Here is an 18,781-nt window from a genome sequence, read left to right on the forward strand (position 1 = left end):
CCCATCGTCAACGAGCATAGCAAGGACAGAAGCTGCTGCCTCAATGACGACGTTCACCTTTTTTTCAACTCGGAAGTTCGATACGTGGCTCATGCCTGAAAGGGAGCGCACTCAAGAAGGGCCCGTCAATTCCCCGACGAAGAACTTTACAACACAAGGTATATTTGGGTTGCAGAACTATAGAAGGAGATAAGGCTCAAATAGGCAATACATGGACTGGGCTTGTAGTGCATCTTCATTTACAGGTTGCCCAGGTGGTTGGGATCCTCATACAGAACTGTGCCTGATGCTAGGGGCTCTGTATTCTGCCAATTGCCTAACCCACCTGTCTTCCTCCTAAGTCTTTGGTTGATATTGTTTTGCTGTGTTGATTCGTATGCTATTTGAACTGAGAACAGTTGATGCATTTTAATGGAATTGGAGTAATCGTGGTACCACCTAGAACTGTATAGATTTACCATTTTAGAATTGTCAGATCGCAAATTGTATTATCATGATTGGATATATAACCTTGAACCTTATTTATCTAAAGACTGTTTTAACTAATACAGTGTGTGGACATTCCTTTGTGGGTGCTTGGGGACTATACTGTACTTAAGAACCTGCCCGCACCACCTCCTGAGAAGCTAGACCTTGATTGCTCACCCACGTTTACCAAATGGAGAATCTTGGCTGGGGTCCTCTGTGCCTCAAATCTGCCATATAGAAAGCAGGAGTACAGACACCCCCTTCTGGTTGCTTTACACCCTTGTTCAGAAGGGAATTGCCATAGCATTTCGGTGCCAGACTGCCCATGTGAGCGGGACAAAGACTGATATGCAAATGGATATTGCCCTTCTGTGAAAGTTATTGAGCTAAAGTGTGGCTGTGGACTCACAAGTGGGTACCTTCCCAAAGAACAGGTCAATTAGTTGTTTGCTCTCGAGGGTCACCTATGACCATTCTTTGATTATGTAAGTTGTTAGTTATGGGGAAAAACATACTTTATTGCCAAAATTTGAAATGGGAGACTGGAAGAAGTTGACATGTTTTTGATTTTTGCCAGCCTAAAGATGCATGCGTAAAATGTGTGTAGGTTTGCTGTAAGTTTGTGAAGTGCACATAACATTCTAAAACCGACCTGTGCATTGTTTTCTACTCCTCCAGTGCCTATTCTGCAATGAACTTGCTGTTTGTTGTTGCTACTTGTATAACTGACATGTATGTGATGCTTGCCTATGGTCCGAGTGTTCTGTACCTTATGTACTAGGTGTGTTTTGTGCTACTCTAAACTGTGAATGCAGTTGTGTATGAGCAGCCGCGCTGCATCAAGCAAAACACAATCTGTTTCTGTAAATTCTTCAGAGGACTGGCTTAAAAGATCACCACATTTTGTTTGAAGTCATGGTTCTCACTATTGTATCGTTTGCAAGAAAACCTACTAACACCATCTCTTTACTTTCTCTATCTCCTATTGCTGTCTAACGCCAAAGGAGCTCTGTAAGTATTGCTACGGTGTGCTGCATGTTTTCAGCCATTTCCTTAACTGCCTAACAGAAGTCCCCTAGTTTGACAAATGGTCGTGATCAGATGGAACTCTGGATTTAGAAGCGCTTTTTTGGTGTGGCAGATTGACACACTTAGAAATGTATTGTTTTTCATTTAAAAAGGGTACCACCGTGACCTCAAATATCTTTACAGCCTTTGTCTCTTTTGTCCAAGTCTGCAACCTGCATCTCTCCAGATGCTTCGGACTACAACTCCCATTACCCCTTACCATTGCTTAGGCTAGCTTGGACTGATTGGAGTTGTGGTGCAAAATATCTGGAGGGGACTAAGGTTGCATGTCCCTGATCTAGGAAAATACTAACATATTTCTTGGGCTTGCAAAGCGAAGGATAGGGAATACATTTATATAGTTTTTGCTAGCAAAAATAATTGTTCCTAGTTAAAATCCAACCGTTTGAAGTTTTAATACTAAAAACGGTTGAATCGACTGGACGATATCATTGTACATACCTTAATTGAAATTAATATTTAGGTGACTTCTTTTCGCAGCGGATTAGCAGAAACCGAGCATTGGTGGATTTTCTGAAACCGAGGACTCCCCTCATCTTCTTGCCTATGGGTGATTTGCTAGGCCCTTCCTCTTATTACTGTGAATGAGGAAAAAGCGACAATGTCCCTTTACCTATGGAGGTGGCCATCCGAGATTGGGCTTGCGCAATAGGCGTGCAGCCCTTTGTTAGGAAAGATTTCTCTTTAGTGCACCTTTCCTTCCATCTTTATGGAACCCTCAAACTGTTTGCTTTTATTTTTGATGCTGGAGTGCCTGGATGGAGAGGGAATCGCAACAAAAACATGAATCCAACGATGTCTGGGCCTTGACACTCAGGCAAAGAGTGGGGATCCCCCCTTGCGAAACGACGTTCGCAGGAAGAACCAGACACGAATCCCAGATGCTCCGGCATAGACGGAGGACTAGATGACCATGGAACCAGAGCAGGAAGGACAGACAAAGGGAATAAAGGAACATTCCAGGTGATGCTAGTGTGTCGAGCCCCGACCACATGGAGAAAAGGACTGAAGGGCGATGCGCGGGGTGGAGCGCAGGAGGGTGGGGTTACAGCCACGTGCTGTGGCCCAGCGTAAAAATAGGACACACATTTTTATGTTTTTTGACAAAAGTGCTCCGGTCCCGTCCCGAAAGACGGAATGCCCCTCAAGTATGGAGGAAAGGGGACCGGGAGTAGGAGTAACTAGCATACTAGGCCTAACGGCATTTCTCCTAGTGCAAGTGCAGGAAGTGTTAGAGTTGCAACCAAGCTAGGGAGGGGGGCAGGACAGACAAACTAGTTATAGTACATTTAGGTCATGCATGCGTGCAGATGGAGGTGCGAGGAATGGGTTCTGGGGGGAGCAAAGAAGTCTAGTCATGCAGGGCCCTGCGTTAAGTGCAGAGAGGTTACCCCGCTCATGGAGCGTAAATGAAAGTTCAGTAATGCTGAACATAGTGCAGCGGCCCAGAGGCAAGTGCAAAAGACTGGCAGGGGGAGCCTGGGATCTGTAAGGCTCTGTAGGTGAACCAGGAAACCAGTCAGAAAAAACAGAACCGAGTTGGGAAGGATGAGGGAAAAAGAAGAGGCTAGCAGGGGAGCGAAGAGGAAGAGTAAAGGAAGGTCTTGAGGAGTTTCCAGAACCTAAGGTGCTCCAGCAGAAGACCGAGAGAGGCAGGGAGACTGTTCCAGAGGGAGGCACCTGCGGAGGGTAAAGATCTGCCCCCAAATATGTTTGTGAAAGCGGCTCTCCGCAGAGAGTTGGAGGACTAGCAGAGGACTCTAGAGGGAGAGTATTTAGGAAGAGAGCGTTGTAGATGGTGTGGCTCTCAGCCCCAGAAAAGCTTGCAGACTGTGCAGAGGGTCTTGAACTTGATCCTTGCAGCTACGGGGAGCCAGTGTAGGGATTTCAGCGCCAGAGAGATGCAGTCCCTGGGCTTGAGGCCAAGGAGAAGTCTTGCGGTTCTGTTCTGGATGAGTTGTAGAGGAAGGCAGATTAGAAGTATGGACATTGGGAGTGTAGTCAAGTGTCTGGTGTGCCTGTAGAAGTTGTATTGCTTACTACTGCATTTATTGTTGTCCCGGTGTTAGGCCTTTCTCCCTCTATCCAGGCGTCCAATATCTAGGCGCTCCTATTACGTCTCAGTTATTGCAACCTCGATTAAATCTACTGTTGCCCCTATTAGGCCTTGCCCCTCTACCCAAGTGTCCCAAATCTAGGTGCTGCTATTACATTTTAGATTACCGTATCTACTATTGTCCCCTGTTAGTCCCTTTCTACAGCTATCCAGATATCCTATATCTAGGCACTACTACTAAATCTAGGGTCATTGCAGTTACTGTTGTCACCTATTACTTCTAGGATTTCCCCTCTAGCAAGGTCTATCAAATCCTAGGTGTTGCCCTTGCCCTGCCCTCCATGATAGAGATACCACATCTACAAAGGCCACCTCTGTGACCCCTCCCCACTCCTATCTGTTCTACACCACACCCACCCCCTGCCGTCCATAATTAACCCCTCCCAGCGCAGAACCTCAGCTCTAGCACTTAACTTCATGAGTAACCCCCTCCCCTGCCCCCTCTAAATCCAACATCGGGTTGCCACCTAAAATTCTTGCCCTGTACATCCCCAACCATCATTCCACCTCTAACTCTAAGATCAGAGGAGCACTCTGGCGTGCCAAACACCACTCGCCTCAAACCCTCACCCCACCCGAACACATCCACATCCTTCTTCCCCCTAGCATCTATTGAGAACAAACCCTCATTCCCCCCCCCCCTTACACTCTGCCCAATCTCAAACTCACAAGCCAGAGGAGCTCTCTGGCGCTCCGAACATCACAAGTCCCCGGCCACCACCACACCTTCCTTGTGCCCACTGAGGAAATCCTCAGCCTACCTCCCATGCTGCCCTCTCCCTTGGCCCCTACTCGACCCCCGCCCACAGACCCGCCCCCTCATATCCTTTCCCTTAAATGAAAGTAGCTTGTCTCGCTCTTTCGAGAACAGTAGCTTCATCCTCTTCCCCCTGACCCTCCTACCCTTCTCACTTCTATGGCACCAAAACCCACACAACGTGTAAAAGTGACTGGTCCTCTCCCTTGATGCTACATACCTCCCCACTTCTCCATCAGTCCAACCTCCTAGCCTTTCCCACCACCAGATCCCCCCCCCCCCAGTCTGCATCCCCTTGCTCGGGACTTCTCACCCAGTACACCTAAACCCCCAGTGCCCACAGACGCGAACCAGAAACAACCCACCTAACCCCCACTCCTCAAGTGCTCCACTCGCCATCCTCCCGCCTCGTCTCTCACTCACCTACCACCCCCCCCCCCCCATTTGACATAACCCTCTCACCTGACACGTAAAGTGCAGGCATCCAGTTCCCCCTCCACCCTCAGCCTGTCCCAACCACCCAGAATGATCCTACCACATCCCCACCTCATCGGGCACCCATGTCCTACAAGCACTCCCTTTGATGAGCGTCCCGAAAACCACCTCCCCTCATTTAGTCACATGCATCCACTTAACGCCTGCTCTGTAGCAAGAAACGGACACAGCATCTTTGACCTGACGATACAACCTCCTTTTTATCACTGAAACCTGGTTCTCCGATTTTGAGCCAGTCGCCTCCCCACCCCCCCCCCCCCCCTTGGTTACTTGCTTATCACCCACAATAGACCCTCCAGAGATGGTGGATTGGCAATCCTCTACAAACCCATTTCTCAGTCTCACTCGTCGATTCCCAGACATGCAACCCTTTCTGTGAATCCCTTCTAGTAAAACTCTTGCTACCATCGACTTTCACCCACAGCTTCCTACTCATCTACTCCCTGGATACGACTGACATTTCGCCAACAATCTGTGACTCAATAGCTACTTCAGGTAAATCACCCGGTTTATAGTCATAAAATCGAAACACAGTCGAAAGCCATAATCTCGAAAAAATAAAGTCGAAAAAAAAGTACATTCTTTTTTAGGTTGCTTTTTATCCGAAATGGTGGGGTTCCCCCCAAACCCCTTTTTTATATATATATTTTTTTACCCCTTTTTTCACCCCCGGACCCCCCCAAAAAACTATATAAATAAAAAAATAATTTGACTTTTTTTTTTTTTTACTTTTTTTCGAGATTATGGCTTTCGACTTCGTTTTCGAATTATTGACTGCACACCAAATCACCCATCTCTTAATCTCCTGTGAGATTTCAAGATCTGGTTTGATATGCTTAACAACCCCATGACCCATCCTCTGGTCGACAGTCTTGATGCTCTCAACCTCCCACAACATATCACTGGTCCAACTCACTCAGGTGGGCACAACCTTGATACGATATATAGCTCCTATGACCTTGTCTCTATATCCAGTTCCAAACTGCTTATCTGGACAAACCACTTTGCCATCCCTTTCTCTATCCACACACCAGCCCCTCCTCCAGCTCCCCCTACCCCCACCGTTGATAACGAATACTGGAACAAAGTCAAGGTACTCCCCGATCTAGCTGAAGCCCTGCTACTCCGCCCCCCTGCAACGCTGTCCTGTGGCAGACGCTTAACAATCAAATCCTTTGACTGCTGGCTTAAAGAATCACTAATTCATTTCATCCCCTCGCGCCCCGTAACCTCAAGCAAAGGACCGTCCCCCAATAGTTCATGGCCCTGCTGAGGACATTAAAAAAACAACTCTTGATCGCAAATGGCGAGCATCAAAAACGCTCTCAGCAGATATTTCTTCGCCCACCACCACCGTAATCACAAATCAGATCCGAAAAGGCCAAAAAAGCCTATTACAATAAAGAAATTCTGAACTGTGGCAGCAGCAAAGAACTCCACAAGATAATCTCTGAATTCGTGAAATTTATGTGCACCTCTGCCCAAACCACTCCCACACAAACACTCTGCGACTCCCTCTCGCTGCATTTCTACGACACTGCACTAGACAGGATGGTAGCCCTAAATAACAAATTGTCGTTGGTCACCCTCTGCCCTACACCGACCCCTCCTGATCCCATTGCCCCAATGCCCACTTTACCAACCTTCGACTCTTTAAACCCATCTCCAGAGACGAGTTCCTTGAACCATCAGCCAGCAGACCCTCCGGCTTACCCCTCGACCCCTGCCCCGCCTCTGTTCTGAAAGAAATATTCTCCTCTACCTGCGCAGGAGAACATATAAGAGCAATACTAAACGACTCCCTCACCTCTTGCATCTTCCCTGAAGCCTTTAAAATTGTGCGTGTCGAGCCACTTCTAAACAAGGCATCCCTACACCCCCTTGACCCTAAGAATTACAGGTCGATCTTCAAAACCAGATTTCTCACGAAATTCATTGACAGGACTGCATACTCGCAGCTGAACTGCTTTGTAGAATCCAACAAACTCCTTGACCCTGCACAATCAGGTTTCAGACCTGGACATGGAACAGAACCCACTCTGAACTCATATTTACAGGTAGGTAGCGGTGAGGTGGGATGAAGGGAATTAGCGGTCATTGTTCTTTATCCAGTGTATGTAGTTGCGTCTAAATGGTGTGTAGGTTTGGGGTGTTCTTAGAGAAGGTGGCAGGGAGTTCCAGTGTTGTGCTGCTTTCACCTGGAAGCTGTCGCCATCCATTTTGGTGCGTTTGAATCTGGGAACTGTGAGAAGATTAGCGTTGGAGGTTCTAGTATGTCTGTTGGAGGTGTGTTTACTTATTCTATCGACTAAGTAGCGGGGGGCAGCGTTGTTGAGGCATTTGTATGTTAGTGAGGGTAGTTTGAGCAGGATTTTATCTGTTGTTTTGAGCCAGTTATGGGCTCTCCTAATGTTGGAGATGTGTTCTCTCTTGGGGATGCTGAGCGCTGCTCTGAGAGCGTTGTTTTGTAGCGTCTGTATTTTGTTAGTAACTTGTTTGCTAGCTCCTACATAGAGGGCATTGCAATAGTCCAGTTTTGATAATACAAGGGCTCTGGCTAGAGTAATGCAGCTCTGGGTGGATAAGAAGGGTTTGGCTGCTCTTATAAGCTTACATGTGTAGGCAGTGGAGGATGCCATAGAGCTAACCTGTTTATGGAAGGAGAGGGAGGAGTCAATGTATATTCCTAAGGTTTTCACTTCCTTAGCTACTTTGATCGTGTTCCTGTCTATAATGAAGCTGGTGTAGTTGTGGTCCAATTTGGTTAGGTTTGCGGTGGAACCAAGTATGAGTTCAGTCTTGTCATCATTCAGGCATAGTCTGTGAGATGCCATCCATGGCTGGATGATGAGGTACACCCTGTTCACCAAGGCCAAATCATGGTTGTAATCTCCCGTCAGCGGGATGAGGATCTGGGTATCATCAGCATAATTAGTGTAGGTGATACCCAGACCATCTAGATCATGGGTGCACAACATGCGGCCCGTGATGCTGCTGGATGCGGCCTAATGGAAGGCGGCCCGCAAGCAGCAAAGGTCGCCCTCCATTAAGAAAGTCTTTGTTTTCCTTGCCGGGCCGTGAGTCACGTAGTGTGTGTGTGTATGCTGCCGAGGGAAGCTGGGGCTCGGTGACCTAATCTGCCCTGGCAGGGGTGCAGTGTATGGGGGGCTGCGGGCCCCCCCCACGCCCCGGCAGAATGAAGTCGGGGCTGAGCACCCCCTCACGGGCCGCACAGAAGAGAGGCAGTATGGATGGCCCTTTGTTCCATCCATACTGCCTCTCTCTGGCGGCCCGGGTAAAAGCCGGGGGGAAAAAACAATGTTTAAAAACGGAGGGACGGATGCAAAGCAAGAGGCTCTTGTTTTGCATCTGTCCCTCCATTTCTAAAAATCGTTGTGGGTTGGGTATACTTCTACATCTGTGCACTGGGGTCTGCCTGAATGTTTGTTGTTGATGTGGGGGGTCCGGGTTTGTATGCGTGCATGCTTGTGAGTTTGTTTGGTTAGTTGGGGGTGGGGGGTTCGGGTCTGTATGGGTGCATGGTGTATGCTTGTGGGTTGTGTGCTGAGTTGGGGGGGCTCGAGTTTGTATGGGTGCATGGTGTATGCTTGTGGGTTTGTATGCTGAGTTGGGGGTGGGGGGGGGTCAGGTCTGTATGGGTGAATGGTGTATGCTTGTGGGTTTGTGTGCTGAGTTGGGGGGCTCGAGTTTGTATGGCTGCATGGTGTATGCTTGTGAGTTTGTGTGCTGAGTTGGGGGCTGGGGGTTCGGGTCTGTATGGGTGCATGGTGTATACTTGCTAGTTTGTATGCAGGGGTGGGGGGGGTTTGGGTTCTGTATGAGTATGTATGCATGGTGCATGCTGGGTGTATTGGGGCATAGTGTTTGCATGAGGGGTGGGTGTCTTGGGGCATAGTGTTTGCTTGAGGGGTGGGTGTCTTGGGGCATAGTGTTTGCTTGAGGGGTGGGTGTCGTGGGGCACAGTGTTTGCATGAGGGGTGGGTGTCGTGGGGCATAGTGTTTGCTTGAGGGGTGGGTGTCTTGGGGCATAGTGTTTGCTTGAGGGGTGGGTGTCTTGGGGCATAGTGTTTGCATGAGGGGTCGGTGTCTTGGGGCATAGTGTTTAATAAAAATTGGGGGTTGAAAAAGCCACCTGCCACACCACGCCCCACCGCGCCTACCGCCTCACCCACATTTACTTTTTGGCCCACTATAGCCATTATGTAAGGTACTTTTGGCCCTCTGTCAAAATCAGTTGTGTACCCCTGATCTAGATCATCAAACGGGGGCTTCCTGAACATGTTGTACAGTGTAGGGGAGACGCATGAGCCCTGGGGGACTCTGCATTTGATGGGGATGGGGTCGGCTCGGCGGCAGCTGTGGTGGAGAAGACACGCATGGATGTGTTGCTGAGGAATGACTCGATCCAGCCGATGGCTTCTTGGGAAAAGTGGGCAGCTGAATCCAGGTGATTGCATATGATTTTGTGATCAGCTAGATCAAATGCTGAGGAGAGGTCAAGGAGAAGCAGTAAAGCCGTTTTCCCGTTGTCTCTAAGAGTGTCAATTTGAGCCTTCAGGTCGATAAGGGCTGTTTCTGTCCCGTGTTGGGGTCTGAAGCCTGATTGTCGGATACCAAGGGGGGGTGGTTTAGTTAAAGGTATTTTTGGATTTGTTGGTAGGCTGTCTTGTCTAATATCTTGAGCAGGAGGGGGACAGTGGTAATGGGTCTGTAGTTGGTGGGAATGGAGGGGTCCAGAGAAGGCTTTTTGAGAAGGGGGAGGACCCAGGACTCTTTCAGGTTGCTGGGGACGGTGCCTGAGGAGAAGGAGGCGTTGATGAGTCTTGTGATGAATGGCGAGAGGTCTCTTGCCGCATCTTTAATAATTTGTGGGGGGCAAAGTTCGCCCCGACAGGTAGATGGTTTTAGGCTGAGAATGATTTTTTCCACTTCGAGAGTGGAGACTTTGGAGAAGCTAAAGCGGGAGGGGTTGGGCAGAGGGTGTTGGGGCATGGGGCGCGGGGTCGTATTAGTGGGGTTGGTTGGTTTGGCTAAGGAGTCTTATTTTTCCTACCTCTCCTACCCCAACAGACTCACTGCTGTTTTGTCTATTGTGTCGAGACTCGACTATGCCAACTCCTTATAACTGGGAGCACCGGCATACCAACTCAACAAACTCCAAAAAGACAAAACTCTGCCACCAAACTCTTCCTCTCCCTGGGTCACAGAGACCACATCTCACCCCCTCTCCACACCCTCCACTGGCTCCCAGTCAGACGAAGAGCTACCTTCAAGACACTATGCATTACCCACCGAGCAGTGCACAAGACCGGTCCAACGTCCCTACAAGAGAAGATAAACACTACCTCCCATCATGCACCTTAAGATCAAGCCCTACCCTCTTTCCACTGATTCCAACATCTAATTCTGTCAGGATTGGAGGATCCGCCTTCTCAACTTTGGCCCCAACTCTGTGGAGCTCACTCCCCCACATATTCGACTCAACCAAGACTACATGGCCTTCTGCAAAGCTCTAAAACCCTGTCTCTTTTCATAAATTCCGACTAAGATCATCTAAGGGTGCTGAGACTTGCAACCTGCTGACAAATGCTAGAGATCCAGAGCACTGACACCACTAAATGTGACTACTAAGTCACTTTTAATTTTACGCTGAACGCCGCAATTGCAAACGCGCACCTAAAATCCAGAATAGCGAGCTTGTTTGATCAAAACCTCCACCCAAGCACTTGCCTCTCCTATCACCATGCTCACTCTCTACACCAACACACAATTAGAGCGCAGCTACACCCCTCGATCAATTTTGGCCTAGCTGCTCACATACGAACAATACTTCATGAACACCTCAACATTCTGATAAAACGCAGCTGTACCCCACAAAGACATCGGCCTAGCTGCACGCACATGCATCCTACACAAGCCTAACCCAGCCAGAACCCAGTCTTGATGACCAACCTCCAGACTGCACACATTCAACTGATATCAAATACCACCACACCTAGTGCTAGGATGCAGCTACTATTAGGCAATCGCATCAGCTCCGCACATAATCAGTGCACCCAAGCACCCTGACACCTTACACTCTCGGTTGACTTGGACTACAGTCCCGAGGGCGTTCAACCTACCAGCGCTTTGAGGTCATACCAATGACATGTAGAGCGCTATATAAATTCCAATTAACACAACATTTGAGTAAGGATTTCTTATCAAATTACCCAAGCCAAAACTGCATTCTGCTAAAAACAAAATGTATGGAAAAATGATAGTCTATTTGGGCAATGGAATTTCCAATTCCCTTCCTGTTCACCCTGATTGGGTATCCTGGGGCTGTACCGTTTCATACAGGCATGTTCTGAAATGGAAACCCATCTGTAGCACCACGCTCTCTTCCTGGCCCCTTCCTTATGTTGCATTTGCAGACCTTCCAAGGTGTAAATACAATTTGTGAACCGAGGATAGCAGAGGTGCGAATCCTGTATCCATGCTTAGAAACCAAACTCTGGTATGGTATTAGGCGTGTTATAAAAATCAATTAAAGTGTCATAAGCTTAGATTCTTTTTTCTCGTCTTTCTGTTTTGGCACAACTCTACTAATTGTGCTAATGGCTTTGTTTGCCATCCAACACATTGTTTAATTGTTGCAACATAGGCAAAAGCATTTGAATCAAGCCCAGCAGTCACTAATGCTGAGGGCAGGTTTATTTTAGGCCAATCTGATTTCCGCGGGCACACCAAAGGTGTACTTGCTATCCAATTCTCCCTTGCTAGCTGTTCGCAGGGATTTTCAGCACAATCACTCTGTGGTGTTCTCAGAGGCCAACCTAAGTGATGAACAAGGGCATCACACACTTGGGCTGTAGTAAGGGACCAGAGGTGTTTGGGAGAATTCCCTTCTACCTTGAAGACCCCCAGGTCTTTTGCTGGACTTTAGGACTTTTAATTTCTATCCTGGAGAGAGTGAAACCTTTTTCCCCACTCTCGTATTTTTATATAATCTGAACCCTGTGTTTCTTTTGGTTTTGGAGTCTGACTAACTGTAGGCATCATTTTTTTACATTGTGACACACAGCACCTTCAGTGCAGTGTCACATAGTAATCCTTTGGATTACTGATAAATTTTAAAAACCTTCTCTTGGATAACTACAGTTTCCAAGAGCAGTGAAGTGAAATTGACTTTACTTTCATTAATAACTTTCTAGACCCGGCACACGCTATCTTACAATGGGGTGCTGGAAGGGTTACTTAGAATCCCCTTTGTCTAGTTTCTCATGTAACATTGTTGTTGCCCTTTCTACAATTAATGGCTGGTGGCAGTGGTTTTCTTGTTTTCTACCATTGAGTTTCTACCGCGGGCTGCAATTGCAGCTGCAGTAAAGAACCCATGGGTGCCTATTTTGTCAAAATGGCCTCAGTCGGCTTTTTTTGCCATTTCTTGTTGGAATTAGAAAGGTTCTTCTTGAGATTTACTCTGCACGCCAAACCATGTTTGGTCCCTTTTGTTAATTTTGTCTTTGGCGGGATTCGCAGTTGAAGCCCGCCTCTGGCTCCAGCGTGTCGGGCAGGAAGTGAGGGAGGTGCCCGAAACTCTGTGCTTAGTCTCCTTGGGCACAGGAATGCACCCAAAGGAGATTGGCTGGCTGGCTGTCCTTGGAGGACAGCCGTCCTGCTGTGAGTGACAGCTAGACTGCGAATGAATAGGAGAAACCTGCATAAAAGGCGAGGCTTTTTGCTGGGAAGGCAGTCGGCCACTGGACGAAGGAATCCAAAGAACTTGAACGAGTCGCTTGCTGCAACTCCTGGACCGTTGGTTTGCCCGGTGAAACCCTGCTAAAGTGCTGAAGCTCTGAATTTGCCTCGACTAAAGAAGCCATGCAAAGGACGACTTCTCGACTTGGGTTGGTGGGACCAATCGACACCAAGACCAACTCCCCTGGAAATCCTCTCAGAGCTGGCCGTACTTCCATTGTTGCTGTAGGAACCGACTGCCAGGAAAAGGAACACCAGAATCGAGTGTGTCGTCTTTAAGTCGGACCCGAGCTCCAGGAAGATCCTCTTGATCCCATGAATCAGGACTGACCAAGCCTGAGCCACCTCAACAGAGTGCTGGACCCCAGATGCGAGGAAAGTCCATAAGGTATCTGAGAACCGCAGTGGTGCTATTCGCAAGAAGATGAAACCGCAAAGTGGGGCTGATCTGAAGTTTGCCCATTGCTGCTGCCGACCTTCAAACCGTAGTGCAGGAGTCCTCAGGCGTCCTCCCTCTTGTCCCCACGACTGAGGCCCAGAAACAGCAGGATCTGCCATACTAAAATAGTAACAGAAGCCAGCTGGAACCAATTTCTTCAGACCGAAGGTACTGTAAGACTAAAGGGGTACTTGTCTCCTTGTCGTGTAGCCTTGCTAGCTCTCAGTTGAGACTTGCCTTGGTTGCCCTTGCAGAGTTGCTTGCAGATTTGCCCTTCACAAGCCGCCCAGCCTGTAGGCCAACAGTGATTTATAAAACATTGTGCAAGACCTTTTACTTGCCTTCAAGAAGCCTTTCAGCTCCCCAAGACATTTTGCTCAATTGTGTCAGAATCCAAAGAAACCCCCCTCCCTTCCTCCTCACCTGGGTCTTCCATGGAGCTTTTTTCAGGATCCTTCTTGTTTTTCTGTTGGGTCTTAAGCATGTCTTTTCCATTCTTGTCCTTCTGGCGTAGGTAAGGTCTTTCTCCTGGGGATGCCACACTGTCGGTGGGCAGAACCCCAACAGCGTGGTCTCCCTGGGAGCTAGCCACAGCAACAGGGAAAAGCCTCCTGGCTGAAAAACCCTGCAAGTCCAGTAACAATGGATGTGGGAGTCCAGACTGTTTGCAACAAATTAGTATGCAATTAGAAAGGTTTGAGATTGATTCCTCCGAGGTAAGGATCCTGTTGGCAGAGCTGTGGCAGGATGTACTGAAGGCCATGAACTCCGGTGGAGTGACTGCGGACCAGGAAAGCCGCTGTTTAAAACAAGCGGCCCGAAGACCGGAAGAATGAACAGAGGATAGCAAGAGAGCCCTGCAGAGAATACCGGGCGGACTACAACAGGAAGTGAAAGATCCTCCCAAGAGTCTGGAAACAAGGTAGTGCAGGGCAGTCCCAGAAATGTAAGAGGAAACAAAGGGAGAGCGACCCTGAAAACAAAGGAAGGTCGCAGCAGCAGAGTTCCGTGATCGGACAGGACAAAGGCTGTCAATCCGGAAAGCAGGCAGAGTCGGAGGAAATCCGAGGAGACAAAACAAGCGTTGAGGCACAGACAATCCGAGGTGCAACGCACTGAGAAGCTGGGTCCGTAGCTACTTAAGCCGGGAGGCGGGTGGCCATATTGGAAATCAACTAGAATGTTTCCTGAGAAACGGCAGGATCGTGATGGCACTAATCAATGGTGACTCCACCGATCCCGTACCCTCCAGGAGGGCATGACAAATTGACATTGGCAAATACTCTTCTAACCTCTGACTTTGTGCTTTAACTATCCCTCCAAAAAGTCACTGTTAGGCAAGATTGTGGGCAGTACCCTTTGGGAGACTACAACAACCATGTCCTCCTGGCAATAGGTAGCCCAACCTTTGGTACAAGTCTGTACTACACAGGTTGGTAGCGTGGCTGGCCAGCCAGGCTTATATCAAGATGGGTCACTGTGAGCAGTAGGGTTTTTACACAGATTCACAGTGACAGGTATTCAAATAAACTCTTACAATCAAGGTTTCTTGATTAAACAATTCATTTAACAGTCAGTTGAATAAGCCTTCTTCAGAAGGGACCAATATATAAGTAACAAAAAAATACACACTCTTAGTGTCTCTAAATCAGCAAGTACCCATTTGGGATGGCACTCAGATGGTTACTACACCCTGAGGTGACTTAAATAACTAGGAGGCCACTGTGGACATTAATATATCACTGGTACATTTAGAGCAAAATATTCTGAAGCAGGCAAGTACTTTTGAACCCCCAATGCAAAGTAAATTAGCCCTTTCCTGGAAGAAGAGTGTGAAGCATAAAGTCATAGGTGGTAAGAGTCTTTCAGGGAGCCAGGCGAGCCAATGTAAATTGAGCAAAAGTCTAGGTGAGCTGAAGCACTTCTTGCAGGCAAGTAAAACGTCTTCCACAATGTTTTAGAAATCTTTGTAGAACAAATAGAATCACTGTAGAGCCACAAGCTGGAAGGCTTGTGAGGGTCAAAGCTGCAAGCAACTCTGAAAAAGCAACCAAGACCAGTGTCAACTGAGAACAAGCAAGGCTACACAACAAGAGGCATGTCCGCTTAGTTTTACAGTACCTTTGGTTAGAATAAATTGGTTCCAGCTGGCTTCTGTTCCTGTGTAGGTCTGCAGATCCTTTTGTTCCTGGGACTGTCGTGGGGACAAGAGGGAGGACGTCTGGGGACTCCTGTGCTACGAATTGAAGGTCGGTGGCAGCAATGGGAAAACTTCAGATCAGCACCTCGCAGTTTCAGCTCCTCGCGGCTCTTGCAAACAGCACCACCACGGTTCTCTGCTTTACCACTATGGACTTTCCTCGCATCTGGGGTCCAGCACCCTGTTGAGGTGGTTCAGGCTTGGTCAGTCCTGCTTCCTGGGAGTCCAGAGGATCTTTCTGGAGCTCTGGTCCGACTTGCACTTGATCTGGTGTTCCTCTCCATGGCACTTTGGTTCCTGCAGCAGCAACGGAAGTACAGCCATCTCCGAGAGGATTTTCAGACGAGTTCACTTTGGGGTTGTTTGGTCCCACCAACCCAAGGGGAGAAGTCGCTTGTTGCAGGGCTTCTCTGGTCAATGCGAATTTGGAGCTTCAGCACTGCAGCAGGTCTTCACCGTGCAAACCAAGGGTCCAGGAGTTGCAGCAAGCGTCTCTTCCAAGTTCTTCTTAGGATTCCTTCGTCCAGTGGTCCTCTCTGCCTTCCAAGCAAAAAGCCTCACCTTTTATGTAGGTTTCTCCCATTCATTCACAGCCTAGCTGTCAATCACACAGCAGGGTGGCTGTCCTCCAAGGACAGCCCTCCAACGAATCACCCTTGGGTGCATTCCTGTAACCAAGGAGACTAAGCACAGGGAGTTTTGGGCACCTCCCTCGCTTCCTGCCCGGCCAGACGCACTGGAGCCAGAGGCGGGCTTCACTTGTGAATCCCGCCAAAGACAAAACGAACAAAAGGGCCAAACCTGGTTTGCTGCGCAGAGTAAATCTCAAGAAGGACCTTTCCAACAAGAAATGGTGAAAAAAGACTGGGGCCATTTTGACAAAAGGGGCGCCCATGGGTGCTTTACTGCAGCTGCAATTGCAGCCCGTGGTAGAAACACACAATGGTAGGAAAATGTAAACCACTGCCACCAGCCATTAATTGTGGAAAGAGTAACATAAAAATGTTACATGAGAAGCTAGACCAAGGGGATACGAAGTAACCCCTCCGGTACCCTATGGTAAAATGTTGTGTGTTTGGTCTCGAAAGTTATAAAAAAGGAAGTAAAGTCTGTTTCGCTTCACTGTTAGTGGAAACAGTAGCTTTACCAAGAGAAGGTATTTTTTGGGACATTTAAGAGACTTCACTGTGTCACTGCACTGAAGGTACTGTATGTCACAATGTAAAGATGATGCTTATGGAGTTTGTCAGACTCCAAAGTCAAAAGAAACAAAATCACAGGAAAATGCATGAGTGGGAATAGGGTCTCACTCTCTCAGGTTAGAAATTAAGCCCTAAAATCCAGCAAAAGAGCTGGGGGTCTCCAAGGTAGAATGGAATTAGCACATTTCTGAGAATTCTCCCTAACAGTCACACATTCTATGACTTGTGTAGCTAGGAAAGGGTTAATCTACATTGCATTTTTGGGTTCAAAAGTGCTTATGTGCATAAGAATATATTTAACCATTGTTTCTCCCCTCTAACCTTTCCCCTTTTAATCATCAAACTCAGTATTGCTCTAAATGTGTCAGTGATATATCAATGTCCACATTGTCCTAGTTATGTAAGTCACCTGAGGGTGTAGGAAGTATCTGTGTGCCATCCCCAATGGGCATCTACTGATTTATTGAAACTGAGTGTGTATTTGAAGTATATTTTAAGTTACATATTTGCTACCTTCTAAAGAAGGCTTTTTGCAACTGACTGTTTAATAAATAATAGTTTAATCAAGAAAACATGAGTGTTTTGTTTGATACTGGTCACTGTGAAAGCCTATGTTACAACCCTACAGCTCACACTGACCCCTCTTGAGATGAGCCTGGCTGCTTGGTCACTCTACCAACTTGTGTAGTACATGCTTATACAAAAGGTTGGGTTAACTATTGCCAAGAGGACAAGGCTGGTGCAGTGTCCCACAGGGTACTGCATACAATCTTGCCTAACAAGTCGTTTGGCTTGTAAGTACACTTAATACCGTAAGACATAGTTCCACACAAGTACATAAATACGCTATTAGGCCAAAAGACACATGCAAGTAAAACTTAAGACACCATAGGCACAATTTAGATACATAGTTACCAGATTGAGACTACACTTTTAAATGAATACAGCAAAACTGTAACAAGTACAGCGGCAGCGAAGTGGATAAAACTGATCTAATACAAACTGCCTTACAATTATAATGCAGACATCTAGTGGAGCAGCCCTTCCATAAGCCAGTAAGTAAATGAAAGGTTCCTAAAAATTGAGGCAACCAGGTAAAGTACCTTGAGTGCGGGTGTGGGGTGCGAGGCTGGAGAGTAGGAAGTTTTAAAGTTTCCCTGCACAAGTTTTGGCCTAAGCCAATAGGTAACTAGAACATTTATTTTGAATTTGTGCTCTTAGGAAGCTGAATCAAAGTGGGGATCCAACCATTTACAATACTCTTAAGAGTTGCCTAGGGGGAAATCTTAGGCCAGCACTCCACCACAAGGCAAACGTAATGTTCTGTAGTTGACTTTAGCCATGGGGCGACGGTGGCAACGAGTGGTATGTACACTTGCACCCCGTTGTAACTTGGGGCTATGCAGAAGGCCATTGTTTCTGTTGCTGGTCCTGTTTCTGGAGCTCCATGGGTTGCAGATTCAGTGGCAGCAGTAGGTGTTGGGTTTCAGTCTGGCTAAATGGTCATTCCAATCTCCGGTGCAGATGTGGTTCCTGCAGACTTGGCCTTGGGTGTGTCAGGTGACTGACATTTATGACTAGGTTGGACCCAAGGGCACAGCAGACTTGTTGAAATTGTGAGGAAACCCTGGTCTGGGTTCAGCAGTCACAGCGCTAGGTGGCAGCAGAGAACGTGTTCAGGCAGGCCACTTGCCAGGATGGGGAGCAGCTTATGGAGACGACCATGTTCCTAGGTCGCAAGCTGAACTTCCTAAAGTTCCAACTCTGAATGGTGTCTGGTGCATTAAAGTCCTGCTCATGAATGAACAGTCCACATAAGGGTCCAGGGACATTTCCAAAGTCCACTGACTGCAGGACACAGGCCTAGTTTATTCCACCAGTGCAAGGGGGAGAAAGGCATCAATATTTTGAAGGGTTCAGGTCATAGATGGGAAGCCTCAAGGTTCCCAGGTACAAATATTTTGCCTTTATAATTTTAAGGCAGGATGTGTTATACCTTTTTAACTCTTTTCCCCTCCTCACGATTAAAATTAAAAACAAACTTCCATGTGAAACTCTTACAACTGTCTCAGTGGTTTTAACTGTACTTCAACACCAAATCAGGGCTCGAAATTAAGATTCTATGAGCATGAACTAAAATCAGCTCCTGGATGTCTTGCACCACCCAAAAAGCAGGAGGGGGTACACCGCGCACCACAAATTTAACTTCCACAAGACAGGCACCATAATATTTTGGTTATTATGTATGATC

The 18,781-nt window shown here is 47.6% G+C and overlaps 1 protein-coding gene across 5 annotated transcripts in view; it reads left to right on the plus strand.

Annotated features, from left to right (window-relative positions):
• The window catches only part of CDON (cell adhesion associated, oncogene regulated), a 668,575-nt gene that overhangs the window by 429,456 nt on the left and 220,338 nt on the right, over window positions 1-18,781 (plus strand). The window lies entirely within an intron of this gene.

This window comes from Ambystoma mexicanum, chromosome 9 (genome assembly GCF_040938575.1).
Source record: "Ambystoma mexicanum isolate Mex_15411 chromosome 9, UKY_AmexF1_1, whole genome shotgun sequence".
In the NCBI taxonomy this organism is placed as follows: domain Eukaryota; kingdom Metazoa; phylum Chordata; class Amphibia; order Caudata; family Ambystomatidae; genus Ambystoma; species Ambystoma mexicanum.